The 22,426-nt window shown below is 44.8% G+C and overlaps 1 protein-coding gene across 1 annotated transcript in view; it reads right to left on the bottom strand.

Annotated features, from left to right (window-relative positions):
• GLG1 (golgi glycoprotein 1) overlaps window positions 1-22,426 on the bottom strand; it is a 694,561-nt gene that overhangs the window by 623,615 nt on the left and 48,520 nt on the right. The gene's annotated exons all lie outside the window — the stretch shown is intronic.

Genomic DNA, 22,426 nt, shown 5'->3' with positions numbered 1-22,426 from the left:
TTCTCCTTTTCTCTTTTCCCCTCACTTAAGGATGGAACTCCTGCTAGTGCTACCACATACGGTTGGGCTTCTGGGGGTAGATTTATTGTTGGTGGCTGATAGGGAATAGCTCTTGGTGTTATATTCCTTTTCTCCGATGAGCCGGTTTTACCCCCCTTTGCGCCCTCATTAGTCATTGGGGTGGCTTTGTCTGGGTCAATTTTCAGATTTCCCGCTGCTCGATGGGCTTGGTCGTGAGTATTGGTAATGGGCAGAGGATGAGGTGGAGCGTGTGCCGGCTTCTGGATGTTTGGCGTAACTCCTGCATTATTAGTCTGTGTAATGGGATTCTTTCCCCCGGCTGCCCCACCTCTAAGAGTATTTTTAAGGGTGGTGTCACCCACAAAAGGTACAGCACTTCCCGGTGGCTTGGCTGGCTCTATTGTCCCTACACCCTTGCTGTTTACAGTGGACATTAGTTTATCGAGTTTCGACACCAAGGGTTTAAGTTGAGTGACAATAGTCCGCTCCAGGCATGCTTGTAGGTCGGCCACCATATTGGTGACCCAGCACGGTATTCCAGGTGTCGGGAACGATGAGTTAGCAGTCGGGGTCACCAGGTTGTGATTTGCCGGGTTATTTTTGCCCAGTTTTTTGGGAATCTTTTCTTTCTTTTTCCTAGGGTGTAGTTTGTGTGCACCCGGCGTTATCGCAGGAGAGGGGGAGGTCAAGATGATCGGAGAATCCTGGGCATCTATAGAAGTCTCTATGGGTATCTGACTACAGGGCAAATCTACATACGATGATGTTAAGTATGAATTTGCCTGTAAAGCATCAGTCATGGTGGTTGAGATATCGCCTCCCTGATTTTGAATGAATAGTGTTGGTGGTATTGATAGCCTTCTCTCAGTATTCTCAATGGCAGTAGCCACAACACCAATTGTTTGTTGCAGCATCTTGTCAATTGCAGTCAAAGTGGGGAGGGGCTGGGATTCTGCTACCTGCAGCTTGGTATTCGATCGTGTGGCTGGTATTTTTACTTTTTGCTCATTCTGCAGATGGAAGTCTCAGATTGTAAGTATGAAAATAAAGTAACAAAGTCCTAATCACAACTAAAACAAAAATGCCGCCTCCTGTTTGTCCAATTAATTCTTACTACAGTGCTTGCAACAAGGGAATTAAATCTCAATAGCTACAGTACCTTTTGGGATGTGGCTTTATCAGTAGGTGGGTCCTCGAGAAATGAAAGGGGGGGGGCAGTCCCATCCTCCTCCGTCCACTGACGGCCAAAGACAGCCCGCCCTCTGCCCGGCGACCGCCAGCGCGCGTCCCGGGAAAGAGGGCGTTGTTTTTATGCGCCTCCGGGCGCCGACTGCAGGTGTGCGGCGTCGGCCGCAAAGCCTCTTGGGGGTTGTAGTCTCCCCCTCTCGGCAGCCGCGACGCTAGATGTAATGGCGTTGCTGGCGGCATGGGGGGACCCGGGCCGATGTCAGGAGCCCGCAAGGGAAGACCACAGGAGCCGTCAAATGTCCGGCCGTGCCACAGGAGATGCAGGCGGTATCAGGAGCCAAAGGTGGGCTGGTGCTACCAGGTAAATATGCTGCCAAGTTTCCCAAGGTTTGGTAGTGGTTCTCGCTCTGCCGCAAAGAGGGCGCTGTTTTTATGCGCCTCCGGGCGCCGACTGCAGGTGTGCGGCGTAGGCCGCAAAGCCTCTTGGGGGTTGTAGTCCCCCCCTCTCAGCGGCCAAGACGCTAGATGTAATGGAGTCGCTGGCGGCGGGGGGGACCCGGGCCGATGTCAGGAGCCCGCAAGGGAAGACCACAGGAGCCGTCAAATGTCCGGCCGTGCCACAGGAGATGCAGGCGGTATCAGGAGCCAAAGGTGGGCTGGTGCTACCAGGTAAATATGCTGCCAAGTTTCCCAAGGTTTGGTAGTGGTTGACATGTCGTATAATGAAAGAGGTGGCTCCTTTTTATGAACATCTTACTTACGTTTAAAACTAACTTTTGCTTCAAACCGCAATAAAAAGATTTATATAAAAAAAAAAAAAAAACTAACTTTTGTATCAGTTCTGTGTTCACATCATGGCCATTGTACAGGGCCGGTATTTAGCATGTGCGACCTGGGCTATGCCTAGGGTGCAGACCTTTAGAGGAGTGCAGGAGCTGCCTTCTGGCGTCGCTCCAAAGAAGAGTCCAATTAAACGCTGGGTCAGGATGCTGCTTGTGCAGGGGGCGGCGCGGCGGGAGAGGCGCAGGGCGGGGAACAGCCTGTGCCAGAGCTAGGGGACAGCACAAAGGAGGAGGCGAGAAGGGCTTCATAAATATCATACGGACTGACGCGCTAGGGCTGTGCTAGCTGCACCTACAGAATCTATAAGGAGCTCAGGCACATACAAGTGCACACTGCAGAGACCCATACATATAGGTCATACCATGCATCTGTGGATGTTGCATATCGGAAGAAACACAGAAGTTGCCCACCTAAGAACCCATTTGACAGCGCGTTCTAGCACACTCTCCTATAGGGGCATCACTTGGCACTCTAGAGGAAGCATGAATACGCCTAGACTTCCATCGACACTAGGGGACTCCAGCAAAGCCTATTTAAGAACCTATGGATACAAAATACAGATATCTAGAAGCAGCATTCAGACACCCAACTATTCACACGCCCCCTTTACAACATTAATGGGTATACACCACAAGCATATGTTTGCTTTAAAAGGCACCCACTGGCGCTATGCAGAAACGCACACTGACGAGCTCCATGTTCACGGGTCTTAGAATGCTGCACCTAAGGATGGACCACACGGATAAAAAGGTTTTATTAATCACTACTACTCACTCTATTGGCATTGAAATGGCAATGCCATTTATCTGTTTTCAAAACCAACACATAAATAAAAAGTTAGTCATTTACAATGCCAATAGCTCTAACTTTTGCAAAGGCGAGACCGTTGCATTGTAAATGCTGGATTCTTTTGTTGAGGAGTTGGTTGAGGCTCAGCAAGGTCTTCCTCAAAAACCTGTTTTTCTCTTTTGAACTGTGAGGGAAGCAGATAGTGGTGTTTTTATGCCTAGCTTCCCAGTATGAGGGTGTACAAAGTTTTGTCCCTTGTCCAGCCAGTCTTACAAGAGTTGAAGAATGGGCTCTATTTTTTCCTGTGGCTATGTAGCACTCCTTTGTAGATTTTGACGTAGAGGATGTGGAGGGCGTTCAAGAGCCTATTTTAATGGTTGTGGTTTTTAGTAATTGAGTTCAACGCAGACGGCTTATGTGTTGGTTTGGAAGCTGAAGCTTTTGCGGCTGAACCATGTTTTGATTCAGAGACTTTTTCCGATGAGAGGTTTATTTTTTCGGTTCCGAGTATCTTCTTGACTTTGGTTGTGACTATGAAGGTTGTTAGGTGCTGGCAGCAAGATACATTTTAAAGCTTTACATTTTTAAACGCTACTGGAAGGCTTTCCAGACGTAGTGGACTTGTGTGCCCGTTGATGGAGACGTCCATGGCATGAAGGCAGTGGGGCTCCGAAAGCATGTGTGGGTGGTTTGGGCACCTTTTCTCGAGGTACTCACATGTCCCTGTATGGAGTCAAAGTCTGAATCCAAACTGTCCCTATAGCTAACCAGCAGTGTCTGTACTTTAGGTGGAGGAGTCTATACCTCTGAGTCTACTGGCTCTTGATTGGGGTCTGGTTCCAAAGCTAATCGGTGCATCACTACATGTTTGTGTGGGTCAAATGACACTCCCTTTGTTGAAGTGTTTTTTCGATCGGAACACTAAACACCCCTCACAGGAGGTCTCTTTGTACTCCAGTGCCAAAGATAGGTTCTAGACTTTATGCTGGTCTTGCCTGGAATATTTTGCATGGCAATTAGGACAAAAGTTAAAGGACGTGTTTTCCAGACCTGTGGAGGTAGTACTGTAGAATGGAGACGAAGTCTAAGAACGGCGAGCGCCATTACATGATTAAAAGCACCAGATGCTGTTGTCCAGATCTGAAATTTGTTGGTCTGGAGAGAAAAGACCGACAGCCTAAAAAGGCCTCGGTGTGGATTGAAGCTTTGGTTCTCGGAGCGGCTATGACTACGTCTGAACCAGATGGTGGAAAAAACAATCTAACAAAGGAGACGAGAGTTGAGTACAATGAACGAGCCTTTTTCTTTGATCGGCCTTATGCTGTGAATGACTGGCTGGACTCCCTGCCGGACCGACCCCCTGCGGCTGAGTCCGCCGCCCACCCGGGTGGTGCTGAGGGTGGTGTAGAGAGCTGAACGGTTTGTTTATGCCCGGGTCCTCGTGTCAAGTAACTTCTTCTGGGATTCTATGCCCAAGTGCCTCTGCTGTCTGAGTGATCGCTTTGTTATTTTTCTTGTTGGGGTGGCGGGTGGGTCAGAGCCTTTCCTCCTCCGGGGTATTTTTGTAGAATGGGGATTCTTGGGCGACAGGCACACTGCATGTTGGGGTGGCTTTTTAGCTTCTTGCAGGGGTGCAGGGTGGGGGGTGTTTTCTTGATTGTTGGGGGGTGGGTGGATGGGAAGTTTGATGTTTGTGTGTTGTGTTCTCAAGGCGATTCTATCTTGCTAATGATGTTTTTGATGTCATGCTCATTGGAGGGGGGTTGCGGCGTTGCTTTATGGGATGGGGGGTAGCGGGTTGAGGTTTATTTCGTGGAATGTTAATGGTCTGGGGGATCGTATTAAGCGGGGTGTGGTGTTGCGATGTATACGACGTTTGTCTCCAGATATTGTTTTTCTGCAGGAGACTCACTTGGTAGGCAATACATGTCGTGCAATGAATAGGTGGGGCTATCGCCTCGCCGCACATTCGGGGTTTACCACGGGTTCCAGGGGGGTGGGTATCCTTGTTCGGGCTTCCCTCCCCCTAGCTATTGATGATGTGATCCTTGATGATCGGGGGCGTTACGCCGTCCTCGTGGGTCGCTATGAGGGTCGAACCCTTTCCTTGTTTGCCGTTTATGTGCCCCCTGGTCTACAGACCTCTACCTTTTCCGATTTGGGCCGTGTGTTGTTGAACCTCCCTGATAGTACTCTCTTCATAGCAGGTGACTTTAATTCTGTGCTCTCCGGTCTACATGATCGTCACCCCCCTAGGGACACCCCTTTGTCACAACAGTGGCTGGGTGGGTTTCTGGATACGTTCGGCTTGGTGGATTGCTGGAGACTTATGCATCCTACTCAGCTTCAATACACTTTCCACTCTGGGGCCCATGGGAGTCTGTCTAGACTGGATTATTTCCTGATGCCTGCGGCGCAGTCGCCAGCGATTCGTGAGATTAGGCACCTTCCCCGGGGCATCTCTGATCATTCCCCGCTCTGGCTTTGTTTTGAGGTGGGGGTGGAGGCGGCGGGCCGGGTGGCTCCTATCAACCCATGGTACCTCACATCCCCCGAGACCCGCAATCTCTTGATTAAGTCTTTGGACAATTATTTTTTGCGACAACGAGGGTTCCGTTTCCTCGGCTGTATCCCTGTGGGAGGCCTTTAAGACAGTGATTTGCGGGCAGGCCCTCACCCTTATTGCCAAATCCAAGAAGGCGAGGAATCGGGAGGTGGTAGACCTTGAGAGGGAGATTGCTGAGATAGAGGCTGACCTAGAATCGAACGTTACATCTGAGAAACTCCACGCCCTGGGTCTGAAGCAATTTGCTTATAAGTCTTTGGTCACAGATGCGGCTAAACTGATGTTTCGGGAGCAACAGGGTCGTTTGTATGATGTGGGGGACAAAGCGGGTAAATTACTGGCATGGCTGGATAAGACTGAGAGGGCGAATCGTGTGGTGCCTGTGATTCAGACTTCGAGTGGTGTGGGAGTGACAGACCCGGTTGAAATAGTTGAATGTTTTGCGGATTATTTTCGTGCGGTTTATACCCCTGTGTCTGAACGGGATGTTGATGACTCTCGCCTTTTGTTGCGTGATATAGCTCTGCCCAGTGTTTCCGATTTAGACCGAGTCTCTTTGGAGTCACCTTTTACTACGGACGAGATAGCGACGGCCATTCGCTCACTCCGTTCGGGCAAGGCCTTGGGCCCGAATGGATTGCCAATCGAATTGTACAAGCTACGTCCTGACAAGGTGGCGCCCTATCTTCGTGCCATGTTTTTGGAATCCCGCGAACGGGGTATTCTCCCATATGATCAGCGTTTGGCTACGATAGTTGTTATTCCCAAAGAAGGTAAATCTCGGGACCTTTGTTCGTCTTACAGGCCCATTTCCCTTTTGAATGTTGAACCCAAGGTCCTGGCTAAGCTCCTGGCAACCCGCCTCTTGACGGTCATTAGTGGCTTGGTTCATCCGGATCAGTCCGGATTTATCCCGCATCGCAACACGGCTCTCAATCTACGCCGTCTCCACGGAGCTGTTGCGAGGGCGGGGCTACTGACGGAGCCGGCCATTTTGGCTTCGCTGGACGCCTCGATGGCCTTCGACACGGTAGAGTGGCCCTATCTTTGGGCAGCTCTTGAGAAATTCGGTTTTGGGCCTGAGTTTATTGGTTGGGTGAAGTTATTATACGCCGAACCCTTGGCACAGGTAGTAGTAAACGGTCGAGTTTCTGTCCCCTTCTGTCTTGGTAGGGGGACCCGTCAGGGGTGCCCCCTGTCTCCGTTGCTTTTCACGCTTGCTCTGGAACCGTTGGCTGCGTGGCTTCGATGGGAACCTTCACTCAAAGGGATCCGTTGGTCACCGGATTTTGAAGACCGCGTCTCGCTTTACGCGGATGACATTCTTCTGTATCTTACTTCCCCTCGTAAATCTTTAAATGTCTTATTCGACGTTCTTACTTCGTTTGGTGCTAACTCGGGTCTGGTTATTAATTGGGCTAAGTCCTGTGTATATGTTCTCTCGGGTGTTTTGCCCCCATTACCGGACAGGTTTCCTATCCAGGTTGTCCACTCTGGCTTCAAATATTTGGGGATTTTTATCACGCTGGACTCCTCACTCCGGTTCGAGCGTAACCTCCTTCCCCCGCTTCTTAGACTGCGACTGGATGTGGCCCGTTGGCGTAAGCTACCCCTGTCTCCTCTAGGCAGGGCTGCCCTTTTTAAAATGATGTCTTTGCCGCGATTCCTATACGCGCTTCAAAATTCTTATGACGACATTCCCGCTACCTATTTCCGGGAGATCGAGAGTCTTCAAAGGCAACTGATCTGGGAGGGGCGTCCACGTATCGCCCTTGCGAAACTTACTATCCCTTGGTATGACGGGGGCATGGCGCTCCCCGATATCAAGAGATATTATTGGGCTGCCCAGCTGTCTGCCATTAATCACGTAATGTATTCCCCGGGTCGAGATCCGGCCTTTGAGATGGATAGACTCCAGCTGCCGGGAGGGGATTTTAATAGAGCGCTTTATTCCAGATCGGCCGGGCGCCATCTTGTGGGCCCGTCCAGGATCGCAGTCAATGTGTGGCGCGCCGCGAATGTGAGTTTGGGATGGGAGAACCGACTGACAATGGCGACCCCGCTTTATGCTTCTGAACGTTTGGGGTGTCTCTGGTCTACTAAGGGTTTTGACCGCTGGGATATGATTGGGATATGTAAAGTGGGTGACGTCTGTGTGCAGGGTAGAGTGAAGTCTTTCCAGGCCCTTAAGGCAGAATATGACTTGAGTGATAGAGAGTTTTTTCGGTATTTGCAGGTCCGGCATGCCCTAGCCTCAGTTCTGACTCCTGATGTGACCCTGCCCGAGTCCTCTCCCCTTGAGGATCGTATACTGGATGGACACCTGCCCGATAGCACTATCTCCCTTATTTACAAGAAACTTATTAATAATCGCGCTGACTTATTGGTCCGACTTCGGGAGGTTTGGGTCGATGACGGATTGGACTTGGATGACGAGGATTGGCAGTCGGCACTCTCTTCTCCGAAAGAGGTCGCCATCCCCGCCCGTCTCCGTTTGGTTCAACTTAAGATCCTCCACCGGGTGTATGTAACCGGTCCGCGTCTGGTTGTGATGGGTTTTTCCCCGGATGGTCTATGTAAGCGTGGTTGTGGGATGAGTGCCACGTTTCTGCATATTCTTTGGGAGTGCCCGGTGGTAGCAGCCTACTGGATTGATGTGCTTGCGGTGATGACTGTTGTGACTGGTATTACCCTGCGGCCTGAGGCCCGACGATGCCTGTTGAACGTGTGGGAACCCACCGACTATTCTGTGGCCCAGACCAGATGGGCGACCTTGGGATACATGGTCGCGAAGCGGGACATTGCGCAACTTTGGGGCGCATCCAGACCTCCCGAGGTTTCGGTGTGGGAGGATAACATGGACTGGTCCATGTTCCGAGAGAAGACCGTCTATGTGGCTAGGGGCAGACCCAGGGCGTGACGAAGATTTGGGGTCAGTGGAATGCATATCGTGGAGACATTTGTGCCCCTCCCCTGGTTGACGCTCCAGATGTGACCCTATCTCCCTAGGCTGACATTCCCGAAAATTTTTCATATGGTTTTAGGATTTTCCTGCCCTCCCCGCTGGCCCCCCCCCACCCGGCCATGCCGAGTTTCATTGCTTTGCTTTTGTCTTCCTGATTAGTTGCTTTCCCCTCCGCCTCGTGGGCTGACTTGATTACTGTGCATTCGCCTTGTTTTAGAGTTTGTTGTTTTCATGATTATTATAAAAATTGTCATGTCCTGTCCTATGTTTCGAGCAGTAATTGGTATTTTCCTTGTGCCCGGCCACGGGAAGGATCGTTTGCTACTTATGTTGTGCGTTGCTACTAGCGGCCAGCCCGTGTGGTTGTAGGCCCATCTCTGTAATTCTTATTTTATTGCTCATTTTAATAAAAAAACACAAAAAAAAAAAAAAAACAAAGGAGACGAGGAACATGCATAATACACACCGGAGGAGGGGTCACTATACCTCGTGACTCGAAGACTTCTTTGAAGAAAAACCACTTGTAATCGTCCAAGCCCAACACTAGACAGCAGGATAATTCTAAGCATATGTATCTACAGCCAACACATGATACAAATACACTTAAATACTGAGATCATCTGTGGGACTGAGAAACACTGAAGAGATCAGTCTACCTCTGCTAATGGAGTTGGCGATTGTGTCAGACCAAAATGACAAACTATGAGCGTGCAACATTTTGTTGTTGTTATTTTTTACAAACAGTACAACAGAGCTAACATAGATCAGATAAGGCATAGGTGTGTAGCAAAGGAGACAGGCAACGAGACATTAGTTAACAAATCAATTTACAGAGTTACATATGCAGAGTGAAACTGGAGTGGCAAGTCACAATATTAGTATGCTGGAGCAGTAATGAACCAGTGACCACAACAAAGGGCAACCATGCTAATGCCTACCAGAGCCTTCACCCATGCTTCAGTCAAGTCTGCTTGGGTCCCAGACCAACTAAAGTGACAGAAGTGATGCCAGGCTGCACCAGAGATGCAGCCAGGTCCAGCGTATGCTCCCCTGAGGGTCCCTCTTCCACCAAAATCCTACAATATCGCATTCCATGCAGGCAAGAATGGGATCTTTCGCACCCCCTCTAGCCTCCTCCCTCCAAATGGCCTCCTTCTAACAGTTCACCCACTTCATTCCTTGCAACATCTGTAGAGATCAGGGCCCCTGGCCGATTTACAGCTCATCATCAATTGCATACGTGCAAGGATGAGTGCCAAGTCTGTAAACCCGTCTGTCACTTTACGGTCAGATCTACGGATATGGAAGCCCAGCAGGCACTGATGCAGGTAGCATTCAAAAGTTCTGTCGGACAACCTGCAGTACCAGGCCCCAAAAAGGGGCCAACTTGGGTAAGTCCAACACATATAAAAAAGAAATTTTTAAACGTCATCCTCCGTGCTGCATTGGGGGCAATTCGATGAGGCCCTCGAAAACATAGCATAGATGTCAAGCGGCGTGAGGTATGCCTGGTGCAAGAAATAATATTGGAACAATTTAAACTCGGCATTCCCAGATACCTTGGGGGTGTAGGCCAAGGTCTTTCAAGCTTAATCATCAAATGATGGCCTGGAGTCTACTATCCACAGCGGATATAAATTGATATAAATCTATCTGTGCTGCTTTCAGTGAAGCACTCTAAAATAGCTCAACAGTATTTGTTTTCCGAGTTATTAAGACGAGATAGCGGAGGCATTCATGCTCCACAGGCATCGCAGATCCCAAACCCCACCAGGCCCGGATCTTACCCATCAGTGCCTGGTGAAGAAGTAAATGTCCAACCGGAATACTGTACATTTCTCGAAGATCCAGACAAGGTGTGGCTTCGCCCCCAATGAACAACTCACCCATTATAGGGAGTCCCACCTCGACCCATTATAGGGAGTCCCACCTCGACCCATTATAGGGAGTCCCACCTCGACACATAATGTGAAAGTAGATATATTTTGTCAACAATTTTTCATCCATTTTATAAGTTCTACGCCGTTTTGCAGTTCGTTATTACATTCTCTTCGTCTATGGAGAGGCAGACAGTGTACGTGCTGTTGATGGCATGCAGATACCAGAATAGGAGGTTTTAAAGTTGTGGGTTTTCTCGGAGTGTGCTTGCAGGCAGTTTCAGTGCACCCTGAGTGAACCTTCTGAATTAGCCTCCAGATTATCACCTGACCACAATCACGTACTGTCTGCCAACGGTCTTCAGTGTAATGTTCTCCTACGGGTCTCGAAATGTGTAAAAGGGTGCAGATTGTAACCCCCAGCAGAATAGTGGTTGTTTGATGTTCTCGCTTGAGCTAAAGCAAATAAACTTTACTTCTCAACTTTTACAACTAACTGTGTGTGTGTGCGCTTTATTTAGAATGAGATGTTATAACAATAATTGCTGGCCACCTCGGCTCCCCAGATGTTGCCAATACGGAGCATTCAACAAGGGGAGTTTGCAGTTCTATGGGACCCTTGTAAGCATTCTCTGTAGTGCCCAGAACCAGATGTGTATCGCTGTCCTAATTAATACATTCTCCCCACGTACAACCAACGTAGGGTTAGGTTTCAACAGGATACAGGTCAAAAGAACCAGAGAGGGCAGCCCCCACCCCCACAGTTCAAAGCGTCCCAGATGAAATAGCGTCACTGAGCTACCCACTGCAACTGGGCAGCCAGGTAGTAAAGCTCAAAGTCAGTAGCAGCAATTCCCCCCCTCATCCACTGGGAGTCACAATTTCCGCCGGGCTACCAAAACGTCTTGAGGATCCCCAGAATTGTGTAAGTGCGGTCCAGCTGCAGGGCTATCCAGCTCCTCATTAGGAAGTACACAGCCCGTCTTCACAGGGCCCCGGAGTCCTGATAGTTCAGCCAACAAGACCACAGACACAGGGAGGCTGCCCCCAGTGCAGACCAGGAGCACATCAACCCACGTTGGGTCATTGCCGCTCTCACAGGTGGCCAAAGAGATTAAGCCAGCAGAGGGGGGGGGGGGGGCTGTGGGGTATGTTGGTGGGTGGGTTAGCTTGCAAGGATCTGGCTTCTCAACACCATCTGGGACCGGTTGTGGGCACTTACGCCCACAAAATGAGCTGCTATCCACCCAGTCAGGCTCGAGGGCCACAGGCTCATGAGCGACTAGCACAGCGACTTCTTTCCCCAGCCATGGAGCAGCCATCGTGCCGCCTTCAAGGCAGCCACCCGTGTCTAGTGTTTAATGGCTCCTCACTGTTCACCCCCATCATCCGGGCCACCCGCAGACACCACCAGGGTGTTGGCGGTCCAGGGGCCCCGGTATGAAGCAGCGAGTAGGTGGGGAATCATAAACCCTTCTGCTTCTCCTTTACTCCCCTTTACTATTTTGCTCTTTTCAAAATGTCCTCCAGCCAGCAGGAGCTCTCTTTATCTAGGGAGGAGACACTGTCATTAAAAGACTGCAAGTAATTAAAAATGCTATAGCCCGGATCCTCTTGGGTATTCCCACGTCTCAGTCTGCTTCCACAACACTCACTAATTGCACTGGCTACCCATCAGCAAACGGATTACTTTCAATGCATCATCGCATCCTCGATCACCTGATTAGTCCTTATCAGACGAACAGTGCACTCATTTCAACCAGCCTACACCAGCTCCGCATCCTTAAAATGAAAAAGTCCAGATGTAGAGGGTGTTCCTTTGCTTTTATTGCGCCCCAGCTCTGGAACGCTTTGTCTCTCTGCCTCATATCAAATAACCTTCTCATTTTTAGAAAACCTGAATAGGTAGGTTTTCAACTGAAAACCTACCTATCTGACAAGGACTCTTTATCGGAGATTAACCTTTCCAGCACTGCGGAGGCAGTTGGGTAGTCACGCACTTGATACATCTCCCTGACTTGAATAGTATATTCTGTGTGATGCTCTTACAGTGCTCCCATGATTGAATCTGGGGATACTAATTTCATTTTTATCTTCCAATTTCAAATTCCTTCATATTTACAGAATGTCCCAAAATGCAGTTGTACATTTTCTTTCTTTACTTATATATACTTTATTAATCTGCTAATATTTAATATTCCAAGCAGTCAGACCCCCATGCCTAGCCTTCTCTGATCAAGGGTCTTCGGACCACAAGGTAAAAACCACTGGACTAGACAATCCATAATCTAGTGATACTGCAGCTAAAAGAACTACACTTGTTCAGCCCAGACATCAAGAAAGACCTCTTTAATATCATTCACAAGATGCAAAAGGGTGACTGGACATCTTTTTGTCTAACCAAGTGTCTATCTAGCTGCAGATTTGACCTTCCTGGTTGAACTACAAACCACAGCAGCAGGACACACGGTGTACAAGGCAGTAGTACCACCCTAAAGTAAATACAGCTGTACACCATGGCTCATATTTGCCTTCTGCTTCTATTTGGCCATTACATTAAAATTGTGCAAACAACCATACGTTTACCTCTGTAGGTACTTCTAGCAAGATATCATAGCTACTTCTTCGGCTCAGTGTAAATATTTACTGGGTGACTGAGTACAACCAACAAGTTGACCATGCACAGAACACAAAAATCTTTTTTTGCAATTTCTAATCGTAACAAGCATTTGCAATGCAATAGGTCTCGCATTATTTAAGTTTGAGCTATTATTATTGTAAATGGCAATGTTTTTTGCTTTATGCTATAGTTTTCTTATGTACATAAAAAGCTACATATAAAGTATTTGTTGTTAAAATTATTTATGCAGTATTTAAATTTGTTTGCATAAAAGATTACAAGAATATCTTAGCAAAAAAGTTAAACTTTTTAATGGTAATTGACTAAATGTCCATTTGTACATTTTAATTTCAAATAGGTAAGTGTAAACATCACAAATATATTGTGCAAACAGTGCAAAATATTTTAGCCATAAATATTTTTGTTTTACGAGGTAGTTTGTAAGAAAATGATTGTAAAAGGCAAACACTGTAATTAAAATGTAACATAACAGTACAGTTATGGCTAGTAAACATACATTAGTAGTATAGTATAATTGTAAACAAGATGTAAATAAGACTACAGAAATTAGCATGAATTATCACTTTAACATCAACTTTACAAACATTTTGAAAACACGATCACAGCTGGTAATCATGCATTGGCTTGTTATTACAAGCATTTCATTTTAATAAATATTTCTGATTCCCAAAAACAAATATGACAGTCTCTCAAAATAATGGCTTTTCAGTTTTAGTTGTATCTTTGATCTCCATGTCATCAAGTACTCATGAATATTACTGCCCCATGGACAGAGTCTGGCTTTACATGTCTACATATCAACATCCAATTCCATGAACACCCATCGCATGCCAGGGATGACCATCACCGCTGGTGAAGAGAAGCACAATTGGGTCAAGAATGCCCACAATACGTTGTGGTCCCATTATACCAGGGATGGGCTCAATAATGCCAAAGATGCCAACATCATGCCAAGCATTGCTAGACTAAAAGTGGGAATAATTCTAACAGGGACACCACCAATAAATTAAGAAGGAACACCATTACGCTAAGGCAAGCATTACCGCCTTCGGGTAAAGTCCGCGCTATATAAAAATGCATAAATACATGAATAAAGAAATACCGCCTTCGGGTAAAGTCCGCGCTATATAAAAATGCATAAATACATAAAAAAATAAATACCGCCTTCGGGTAAAGTCTGCGCTATATAAAAATGCATAATTAAATAAATAAATACATACCGCAAAACATCCTCGTTACTCTGCCGGCCTGCGACCAGGAAGTCAGGCAGGCCGGCGCGACACCCGGAAACAGGAAGTAGGAGGGCGGGAGCCTACCCCGCCTCCCACGGAAGAGCCGCGATTGGAGCCGTGTTGGGAGCAGGGAGCACCGGAGCAGGCAGGAGCCTACCCTGCGCCCCGGTGCCGAAGGAGGGAAGAAGAGTCCTGCTGCCGGGCCTTGCAGCTGAGGAGAGGAAGCCGGTGAGTGCGTTGCTGAGCGGCGGGCGGGCGGAGGGAGAGGAGCATGTAGGCGCGGGGGGGAGGCGGCCTGTGTATGTGTGTGTATGTGTGTGCGTGCGTGTGTGTATGTGTCTTGGAGTGCGTGTGTGTGACTGTGAGGGAGGGGGTGTGTGTGTGAGCGAGTGTCTGTCTGCGACGTGTGTGTGTGTGTGTGTGTGTGTGTCTGTGTGTGTGCATGCATGCATGCGCGGTAGGCTGGGAGGGCGGCGCATGCGCAGTAGGCTGGGAGGGCGGCGCAGGACGGAACGTGCGCGTTCGCGCAGCCAAATCCGACTGCTAAAAATCGTGCCAGTTTTGTGTCCCTCATTCCCCGGCATCAGACAGCTATAGAGTCTCTGTCCCTGTTCCAGGGCGAGACCTAAAAAGGAATTGCTGATCCACTCCTAAACCAGATCATCAGTTTTCTACAAGGATAGCAGAAGGTCTGATAAAAACAGTGGACAGTACAACTAAGGATACAAATAGCATTTTGCACATCACATCGAGATGAGTCCATGACAACACCTACATCCCTTCAAGTGAAGAGAGCTGCTGAGGATTACCCTACCATGTGTATCAATCACTGAGGGCAAGGTAAGAAGTTCGCCAGAATCAGACAGGATTAAGTGTTGCTAAAGGGTGTCAGACCTGGGAGATTATCGCTAATAAGACTATTTAACAAATTAAAAATGGACCGCTTTGTGAGTGGCAAGCTGAGAAAAAATGAATTTGTATGAAGGAACTAGTGCTATAGGCAGCCAGTTCTGATCCATCATTTTTGCTTGCATGGTCTGTTGCAACAATCCTTCCATAATAATGTGGCATCAATCTGTATAGGGACATACCTGCATATGGGGGGGGCGGATATATATATATATATATATATATATATATATATATATATATATATATATATACATACACACACACACACACACACTTAAAAACCATGTACAACAATAACAGTATGTTTATGAGTGACATATGAATTTCATAGTATGTAGAGAACTGTGCAGGTTTATGCTTCTTTGTATGATAACTCATGTATGTCACAGAATGTGAATACGATTATAGAGAATGAATCTGTAAGGGTATATTCCATTTAGAGACAAAAACAGTCTGTAGATTCAAGCACATGTGTGTACGTCAAAACTTAACTACATGTATGTACATGTGGTTAAATATACAGGGTGATACATATGTAAATATGTATACATTTAGATGTGTGGTTATGCATGTACATAAGTTTATAATTATTTATAAAAAGAACATTTTTTCCACCTCGATGACTCATCTCAAACCTTTCAGTCTATGAAACAGCCTTTCAATCTTCTCCCTACTACTATCCCATTCTTCCAACTAACAGGCGCTCATGTCCATCACTCAAAATAACACCTCACATCTGACCTTGACTAATCTACCTCAATTAATCCAGCACCATTCAAAACACTAGAGCAAATGCACAAGATAGCAGGAGCACAAACCTAAACATGCCACAATTACTCCTAGAAGGAAAGAAGAAGCACATATTACTAAACTATTATATTTATATCTAACATTGGGTTTTGGAGTACACTGCTTCTTGCCTTGAAGTGATTCAAAGCATCATCAGGGGTAGTAAGCACTATATAAAATACATTTTACAATATAATCCTACTAAAAATACAATGTACAATTATAAAATATACAAGCAATGAAGTAATATGCCTGTGCACTCAGTTCATAATTTACGTTTATTTTAATTAAAACTTTTGCTCCATTCCTAAACTTCAGACTGCAGTCTCAGGGCGTTTGGAGTGATGGTCAAGGAAGCTTTGGTTAGAAATAAAAGATAAACTCCTGGTTGAACATAGGCTGGAGATGGTTGAACATAGGCTGGAGATGTGGCATAAGCCAAGTTATTCAAAGTAAGTTCCATAATTGATCATAAATCTCTACAAAGATGGGAAGACAATTACAATTGTCTTAAGTAATCCACCTCTGTCAGGCATCTGGTAGGCAATTAAGAATGTGTATATGAGAAAACTAATGCATAATGTGGCCTGCAGGTTTCCAGACCCATTTATTATGGGAGGAAACAAGGCAAAAAATGTCATTAACAAGAGCATTATAATTCATCCCCAAAGATACCGGCTTAAAGTAACAACTTAACATGCACTGCATGTGGCATATGTATGATTTAACTATAATTAATTAAGCACTGAAGTCTTAATATTTAACACCATTCTTTCCCGGTATGAAGATGAAATCACAAATTAAGATGGCACCCATAGCAATAACATCACAAATTTTGAAGGCAAGAGATACAGGAAAATTGGCAACAAGGTCTCGCCTGCAGGCCTGAGCATTAGGAACAAAATTGTAATGATCTTACCACTCCTTCGTAACACTGCTGCATCCCAGAGAACCACTACTTAGCACCTACCCTTCAAATAACTCTAACCATCTCTGGTGTACCTCCTTCTGAATTTCGTTCCTAAGGCATTCCCTTCTGTTACTGCTCCCCACACCCAACTAGCACCCCTAAAATCTGTGTGGCCCCTGCTTAAAGCTACACAAATGGTGAGGTGCTTAGAACAGAAATGAATGCATTGGTGATGATTTCTTGGTCTAGGCAGCAAAGTACACCATCCCCATCAAATGATACATATGGTAGAGAGGTCTCCTCAGAAATATGATCTTAGGAAAAGAAAACTGGAGAAAACCTGGACATGTATGGTTTTATTACTGATCGTTTTACTGAATAAATCTATGCATTTTGTAAATCATAAACTGAAGATCAACAGAAATTTGATGAACAAACGAAAACAATGATTTGTAAAAGGAAAGTCCAGGACAGGAAATGAAAATTCCAGTAACCTTTATGGTAAGCTGACTGGTACGCTTCCATAAAACAAAGAAAAGAAATGGGGGCAAGGACTGTGGTAAACTAATTTAAGAATGGAAGCATTTTATATCCACTCTAGGTCATTCTTGTGTTTAGAGATGGGTTTCAAAAGTTCAGCTCTTTAAACATATTGCTGCAATTTTGTAAATAGCCGCATTATTCACAAGGCCTCTTGCTTTTTAACAGCTTCATGAGATAAATAGAACATCTTAAAATAAACATATTCAGGTCTACTTAATGCTCACTTTTATGGCCATATAATAGGCGTGGGTAAGATTATATAAACCCTTAAGAGTTAAGAACCCATTCTTTGTGCCATAGTAAAAAATAGTTGCCTGACCAATACATTTGACATTTAAAACCATCTTAATAAAAAAATATATAAAGTCCACAAACCGAGCTTTAATTCCACTGACCGCTCCCCCATTGCAAATTCTCAATACCCTAATGCTACCCAAATAATGTACTCTGTGATCCATTCTCGTTATGTATCTGACCCTACTACTACTCCGTCTCCCAGGGATATAACTCTCTGTAGTGGATGCTAAAATAAAAAGTACTTAAACTTATTTTTAATAGCTATTCTTTGAGTGCTAAAGATAAATTGACACAAACTAATCATACACCAAATTGAATAAACATAAACAAGGAGTATAACACTGAGAAGCTTAAGCCTATCTGTATACATATAATACGCATGCATTTTTACCATTTATTATGAGTTATTTCACATGGTACAAAGTGTACAGGGATTCCATGTGCTGTAGGGGCAATTCTAATATTCAAGGACATCAATGAAGAACCTACAAGGCAGAAACTTATTTGCAATTTTAATTCGAAGTTAGGTTCCATCTCGGAGTTCACTGGTCAACTTCAACAACAATTTCCAACTAGACCAATACTAAGCACACAGCAACTCTGCAACAAAAAGTAAATTGTAACAATCTTAAGGTTACTCATCAGACGGCTTAACTACACTCTGACATCAAACATCTACCCACGGTTAGACTGCCAGGCAAACGTAACTTTCAGTATGCCAAGCAAGCTGTAGCTCTGAAAAACAATCATAATGCTCTACTCCCATAGACCGCTAGCTTTAATTGCTCTTGGGCGCAGTGTGGTTACACGGAAGTGAGCTGTGTCACAGTGAAAAAACAAGGATCAGAATAAACCTTGCAATTTGTGATTCTATTCATAGAACAAGAAGTAAGTAAACATTTGTGGTTCTAGTCTTAGAATATGAAGAAACTGGTTCTAGTCTTAGAATATGAAGAAACTAACATGAAGAAGTCAAACGGCAGAGCCGATCTATGCTTTTGTACCATGATCGGAAGTTCAGAGTAAAGTCAAACATTGCTGCTCATCAACAAATGGCCCATAGCAAACAAATGTGTGGCTGTATTTTTGACTGGACCACTAATTCAGATTGTACAATGGAATCTGAAGCTATGTAAATAGTATTTGTTGGAATGTTGGCCCTTCTACAGGTTACCCCAAATTTGCCACCTTTAGCTGGATCCTATAGTTTTTCTGGCTGTAGAACTCTGTGCACTTCACCCCTTTTAACCAGTGAAAAAGTTCCTGTGCTCCCTCTTTCAACATGGCGAAATTGGAATATCCATGTTTGGCATGTTTAACATTCATGAGAGTCCCTAGAATATGGTACAAAGGGTTCCCAGGACATTGAAGTTAAACGTTACAAGAAGACTGCAGCATCCATTGCGGCATCTGCTAGAATGACAGTACAAGCATGACTGTAGGCCTACCATTTGTAACCTGGCTGTTGCGGTTTTAATCTGCAAATTCAACAGCTAAAAATCTCTCTTTTAAATATTTACGAGTCACTCATAAGTAGGACTTATTTTGCATTGGGCTAAGTAAGCATGGTAGTTAAAAGTGAGATGTGTAGTGAAAAAAACCCAAAAGCTATGTTCAATATAGCAAGGCTGTTTTTTCTATAGGAAAACACTAGGTTACATTTAATAATACTAATTTTAGTTAGGAAACTGCAAAAAAAAATTGAATTGTCAAAAAAAAATCTGATTCAATGTGAAGTCAGATATTTGATAAATATCAAGTAAAGGGTGGTTTAGAAAGTAACATTTCCCCTACCTAAAGCCTCTAAGGGCCCATTTGTATGTTTTCTTCCACTACTGCCAGCTAGTAATTGGCATTTGATAGGCATAACTAGGACAAATAAGAGGAGTCCAAGGGTCAAAAGGCTAACCTCCTGTTAAAGCTATAGGACACAACAAGCTACAACAGACTTTTTCCTGCAACTACCTAGCTGACCACCTCCAACTAGACCGGTCCTGAACCCTGCTGGAGTGAATTCAGACTCCCAAGTGCCATTCTGAAGGTCATGGAACCCATGGCGGTCTCTGGCTGGACTTCTCCTACCACCCGTTAAAAGCCAGGATTTAGAAACAGACCTCCTTAGAACTAAGACAAACCTGCTAAAGTGATCCAAACTAAGAAGATCAGTTGCTGGACTGACCATTCAAATTTCTACCGCTCAGAGCTTTCCAGCAGATTTACCGGTACAGTATCCAATGGCTAGCCAACCCCATAGAGCCCTCTATGGCTACCTTGCCCTGCTGAAAATTTTAGACTTTCATTTTTGAGACTAAGTCCCAAGGTAAAACGTCCGTACAAGTGGGACCGGCTTGCTTGGGGGCGGCCTCAAATTGTGTCTAGGTCTTTGTCTACCAGTTGACTGTGGTTGGCGTCTAACGGTTTGTAGCACTTATTTTTTTTTTTTTTTAAAGAACATTTCTCTGGATTAACAAGGGTAAAGATATTAAGAAATCAACCATGTACAGATTGTAATAACTGTTTGTGTATGGTCATATGAGCAAAAGTTCATAAAAAGATTTTAAAAAATAATACTTTCCAAATTCTTCCTAATTTGATTTTTGGCATTTGGTGTAATTTTAATTATTAGAATGTACAGTATTTCTTTGATTAAGTTTGTAATTTGTTTTACTATGGTGTATATTCAATTTACTACTGTTCTGGTACAGCTTGCTTTATACATTGTCCCGAGTAATGCCGGTCTTATCTGTGCCATAGCTACCAGGGAGTAGAGCTCAACAACCTACTCCTTACAGTGATATTGTGCATTTTGGAGTGCAGGAGATGTCTACCTGCTCACACCTTAAATTAAGTGTAGCGGCTTTGGTCAAATGGGGTATCTTCATATTTTATTTTTCAAAATTAAACTTTATGTTCAAACATTTCATGGATGGTTCAAACAGTAATGATCAGAAACGTCAACGTTTACACAACAATGACAGCTCACAATCACCTTTGCAGAACTCAATACTGGGATTGCCTTTGAACGATCAAGGCCTTGATTTTCTATTAACCACAAATACCAAATGGGAGGTTGGCTGCTGTTACCAGAGAAACAAGGACAGATCCATCAGTCACTTCTTCGTGTCTTCAATTTACAAAAACACATTAGCGCAGTAAAATAGCTCCACCAGAGCAGGAATATACCTGGAGGTCGTAGTACATGGCTTGTCTTCCACCACCACAGTACATTACATTCCATTAACTTCATTTTAATTACCATACTCTAGAAAATTGGGATTCACTGTGAAGTCTCTAGCTGGCGGTCCTCTTATTTGAGCATTCATTACCAAGAGGTTACTCTACGTTTGTAAGTGTTTAAACACAAAGCTCTCGACTGAAGTGTGTCATGGCTCCAAACTTTCCCTAGTTTTGACATCTACAAGCACTAACTTATGAAACTCTTTAATAAGGTACCGCAAAATTTTACGTGTAAGTGAAGACAAAGTTGATCTTTGGTTTTAAACATGACACTGCTAGTACTCCTTCCATAACAAACGCCCTACAGTTGGAAGGTGGCAGATGCCTCAGAACTATCTTAAATTGGAACCATCCAAGACCAAACCTTTGATTTCATCAAACAGGAGTAACACCTGATACTCTCTCCAGACCAATAGTATTGAATCAGAGCCTGCCTGATGCCACTTCAGTTCACAACCTGGACATTCATTTTGACCCTAATATAAATCCAACATTAGGCCCGCCCTTCATATAAAAAGTGCCAGTGTTTGATTGCTTTAACTCATGGAGATCTGCAATATCCTTCCATTTGTGAACAAATGCCATCCTGCAGCAGTTGTTAATGTTATCACCCAATCATGTATAGACTATGAGAATGTGATCCTCTTTGCCGCCCCATTCAAAACTATAACTATCTCTCATTTCTTTAAAACACAGCAGCATGTTTAGTTTGTTCAATCTCTAAAAGGCAACATATTTGCTCCATTTGGAGAAAACTTAATTGGCCTCCAGTATGCCAAAGAAACTCTTTCAAAGATGACGATTGTCCACCAAGAAAGTTACAACAATCTCCTAATTTAACAACTGAAAACTTTTAATGGACCAAAGCCCCTTCCAATCAAGATTGAATAAGCTATTTTTGTTAATACTCTAAGAACTTCTTTATTCGGCAATGTCGCCATCACAGTCTCCCCACACAAATGTCAAATTGACATTTTCCTATCCGTTAAGAATCTTCTACGATACACTTCGGACAGGAACTGAAAATATTTCCTGTTTCCATCATAATTCCGCAGCTCCAATCGCAGCATTAGTAGGTTATCCCAACATCAAGAAACCTCAGTGTACGATGGCTTTACAAATGCCTAAAACACAAGAACCTTCTCAGAAGCCTCTCCGAGGGAAACTCGGCCTCGTTGAATTTGATTTGGAAATTTAGAACACCTTCACTCCAACAATTAACCGTATCCAAACATCAATAACTGGACATATTAGCCTCCAATTCAGTTTCAGGAAATTCTATATTAACATTAAAAAGACATATGTGGAACCTGCGGTGGTTCTCACAGAATGAGAAGCAGAGTGATACCCCTTTTCCTCTTGGATGGGAACAAGCCTGAAGGCCTTGCAATGCTGTTCTGGCCTGATCCTCTAATCTAACTGCCTGATCGGAAACCCCAAGTCCGCATTAGAAATCCACAAATTCAGTCAGGCACAGGACCTTTTTTTTTACCTCAGAGCATGGAACAGGATTGAATCAAGAAACCAACAGCTTCAAGTATAGGTAAGCTAAGAAAAAGTACACCCATCCCTCCACCATCTTTTACTTTCATTCCGGAATGTCCAACATCGGTCCA

Source organism: Lissotriton helveticus, chromosome 12 (genome assembly GCF_964261635.1).
Source record: "Lissotriton helveticus chromosome 12, aLisHel1.1, whole genome shotgun sequence".
Classification (NCBI taxonomy): domain Eukaryota; kingdom Metazoa; phylum Chordata; class Amphibia; order Caudata; family Salamandridae; genus Lissotriton; species Lissotriton helveticus.
The sequence above is the reverse complement of the archived record's forward strand: the minus strand, read 5'-3'. Positions and strand labels throughout refer to the sequence as shown.